Genomic DNA, 4,314 nt, shown 5'->3' with positions numbered 1-4,314 from the left:
ATCCATGAAAATAAACTAAATCATGAGGACCCATTGGATTTTGCCATATGGAAGCTATGAGTTAAGTTAGCATTCATTTGCCTCTCTGAAATGAGACACTTCCACCTAAGAGAAATCGGTGGATTTGTTTAATTGCAATAAGTGGACAATGTGTAAAGCCTTGTCATTGCATTACTGGCTCTTTATCAGTACCCTTGGTATTGTCCTAATCTACGTTTTGATTAATAGGGTATTCTTGCTTGGTATGCTCATCTCATACACATCAAGGAAAACACAAATTGTAGGGCATTTATCACAAAATCCTTTCTCATCAACAACACCTTGACATCAAGATGTAGTCCTCATAGGAACCCTTGCACCTTGTGAAACTCATTGAGACCGTCTAACTTGACAATCAATTCTCTATAGGCAAAGATAAAAGCAGTGAGAGAAGAAGTGTGCATAAAACATTTATGCCATGCTTGCCAATTCTTGTCATCTTCCCCTCATCTTCATTGCTTGGAAGAATTTCTTTTCAGAACATAGCTTGAATCTATGTCCAAATTGTAAGATCTTGTTCAAGTTTAAGTGACATCCGCCACTTTGTAGGCCTTGCCTTCAAGTGATATCCTACTTTTCTTAGGATGGAAATCATGTGGAGTAGCACATATATGAGAAACATCTGCCCTCTTAAGCTGAAAAGTATTAACCACATCCTTGAATTCTTGATCTTCACCTCTATAGACTACTGATGGCTCCAAATCTTTCATCCATGATGAAGTCTTTTGATTAGTGTTCCCCGTACCAAGGTGGCTAGGAGAAGATATTGATGATGACCAAACTCCATCTAGATGTCCACTTGCCACGAATGGAATCTTCAACTGATTTGGCCTGACTTTCAACCTAAAATTATTAACCAGCTTTGTGAGTGAAATCAAATTTGTATTAAGCATGGCCAGATTAAGTTCTATCTATTGAATTTGTTGTAAAAGTGTATTGAAATCATGCATACCAACAAAAACATAATCACTTTGTAAATCATTTTTCTCTTCCACTCTCACATCCGGTGTAGCTACATATATTCCCAAAGGTAGAGGATTTTCAACCAGCATATTTATGGTATGATGGAGACCCTGGCCAAGGAGTTTGAGATGATAGATCTTGGCTTACTACATTTTTTTCTTGGATTGGAGATATGTAAGGTAGTAGGGGGACATCTTTTTCCTTAGTACTGCCATGCCCAAGAATTGTTGGAGGCCTTTGGTATTATCGATTGCAAGCCTATCTTTATTCCAATGGATCCTAGCCCGAAAGTTATCCTTGTATGCCCCCTTAGATGTAGCTGATGCTATGAAGTATCAAAAGATGGATGGTTCTCTTATTTGGTTATTGAAAACCTACTTTGACATCAATTTCTTGGTAGGTTTCCAAAAACTGTGCATAACTACAATTGCGCTCGTGGATGCAAAAACGCAAGGAGAGGCTCTGTGCTCAGATAACATGTTTTGGGGATGATGAGACAAGAAACATAAGGAAAACAACAACACATATTAGGGAGACGATGGAGAAGGATAAGACATTCAAGCATTAGAATTCTATAGTCTATCCCCTTTGTATTAGATTGATAGGACATTTGAAACATAGGGCTACACAACTTAAAAGAAACCCTAAAAGAAGGTGTCCTTTCAAACTAGATGTCCATGGAGAAAAAACCAAGTGCCCCTAATGTAGCGGGTATACACACTATCACTCTTATATGTCTACAAACTACACATGAATCTTTGCCTCTAAAGCAAATTCACAACTCTTTTGTACAATGCAAATATCTCATCACACCTTCCACCCAATCCCAAAACCATGTCATGGTGACATTAAGTCTCCTAATAGTAGGTGTTTACACAAAAGTGAGAGGTCTAGACATCTACTCTTGAAGGCAACAATTTTCTCGTTGGACATGCATATCATAATGAGGCAAAATACGTCCATTGTGGCCTCTTTGCATTCATTACACTATCTATTACATACAATCACTCTTAGGACTAGGGCAAGGGTCCATAAGTTCTTGTGGAGAAGAAGTCAAGTTAGAATTGATATTTTTAGAGTGAAAATTTGTCAAATGGTGTGAGATCTAAGTGTGATTTGAAGAGGAGGGGACGCATGTGCTAGTGGATGGTTGAGTCTGTCTTCATTGCTCCTTTGAAAGAAATTGGCATTGGACATGTCCTCTCTTGTTTAGATGTCTAAGAAGACTAGGGGAAAGAGTTCTCTCCACCTATTGAGAGCTACTAAAGGAAATTCTCTTATTAGAATAATTTTGGGGAGATCACTAGCCACGGACTTGCTCCCACGTGGAGCCTTGAATCTATTCCCTCGTCCTTTGATCTAGCTTGGGGGAAATCGTCACCTAATTCTCTAGCACGAGTTAAGGGCTTTTCATTTGGATGTCCAATGTTGGTCTTCTAGTAGAGTCATTTTGACCATGCACATTTGTTTTTTTACAATCAGTATGATTACACATTACAAATTAGAAAGGGTATCCTTTGTACAAAGGCATGCTCTAGTCAGTAGTTTGGCAAAGGTTGCATGCGAGCACTAGTACATCAAATGGTCAATTTCATGGGGCTGTTGTGCAAAGGCTCACTTAGCGGTACCAACTTGGAATGTATTAGTTGAAAGGAAGATTGGTGGATGTCACACAATGGCCAACAAAAAATGACATGCACAATTTGTATATGCTCTTATAGTGTGGTGGTTGATCAATTGATATATGTCTGTGTGTGTGTGTGTGTGTGTGTGTGTGTGTGTGTGTGTGTGTGTGTGTGTGTGAGAGAGAGAGAGAGAGAGAGAGAGAGAGAGAAGAAGAAGAAGAAGAAGAAGAAGAAGAGGAGGAGGAGGAGGAGGAGATGCCATATCTCAAGAGACCTCAAATATATATCAAGGGAGTCTTGAACTCAAGGCCTATTACTGACAGGGAACTTGAATAACCAATTAGGTGATAGAAAGGTTAATGCCAAATTCCATTGAACGAAAAAAATGATGAAAAATTTGAAAGTATAAGGATGATTTACTTACTTAAACTAAAATAAAATGATGTTTTACTTATTTACACTTATTTTTATAAATAAAATAGTCGTTAAGCTGCACATTATCATTGTTTATGAGTACTTTCAATTAAATTATGCTAAAATTGTGTTGAACTAGGGCATTGTATGAAGGGCATTTTTTGGCTTGTCATGCTAGTGACAAATGCCTTAATGTTTGGTTAGGGTTTTTGGCTTGCAATTGGCAAAGGCTTTAGTGTTTGGTTAGTTTTCTTTGCTTTGAAGATAAAGTAATTTTGGTTTTAAGTGGATACCTTCAAATCATTGTTTGTGCTTTAATGCTAAATCTTGAAATTGATTTTCCTTAATGTTTGGTTAGGGTATTTGGCTTGCAATTGGCAAAGGTTTTAGTGTTTGGTTAGTTTTCTTTGCTTTGAAGATAAAGTAATTTTGGTTTTAAGTAATTAAGGCATTTTGACAAATGCCTTAATGTTTGGTTAGGGTTTTTGGCTTGCAATTGGCAAAGGCTTTAGTGTTTGGTTAGTTTTCTTTGCTTTGAAGATAAAGTAATTTTGGTTTTAAGTGGATACCTTCAAATCATTGTTTGTGCTTTAATGCTAAATCTTGAAATTGATTTTCCAATCATCTCTCTCTCTCTCTCTCTCTCTCTCTCCCTCGCGGGATAGTTTCCTACGATGTTAAAAACTCTCTTCTTCTTCTTCCTCTCTCTCTCTCTCTCTCTCTCTCTCTCACTCTCACACACACACACATATGACTTTCTTGCTTTCTAGGCAAGCTTTCTTAAATTTTCAAACATTGCTGATGCTTGTTTAGATTTGAAAATAGGATAATGATGGTTTGAAGTTATAGGCTAGATATCATACCTTATATTTAGAACCCAAAGAGGAAATAATTGTGAACCTTTGAATGAAGTTATATCCACTTAAATTCAGGACGATAGTTTGAAAGACAAGTCTTTTTTGGAGTTTTTTATTTCATTTTTCCAAAAGAAAAGAGCATATTCTTTCACCTCAATATATTTCTAACCTTTGAGAGGCTTTAACAAAATTACTTAGAATTTAATTGATGGATATTCACACGGTTAAGGTTCTCTTATTTTAAAAATTAGCATGCCACCATGGATGAAATTTCATTTAATTGACGTTAAGATTACCTAAGTGCCTTCACAAGGAAGGCATGTAGACCTTCTAGAGAAAGTATGAGCAAATCTTTAAAAATGAGCACTGTTGACAATGCGCACCGTCAATAGAGATAAAGCACCCACATCATGGGT

Source organism: Adiantum capillus-veneris, chromosome 21, assembly GCF_014529385.1.
Source record: "Adiantum capillus-veneris isolate H3 chromosome 21, ASM1452938v2, whole genome shotgun sequence".
Taxonomy (NCBI): domain Eukaryota; kingdom Viridiplantae; phylum Streptophyta; class Polypodiopsida; order Polypodiales; family Pteridaceae; genus Adiantum; species Adiantum capillus-veneris.
The sequence above is the reverse complement of the archived record's forward strand: the minus strand, read 5'-3'. Positions refer to the sequence as shown.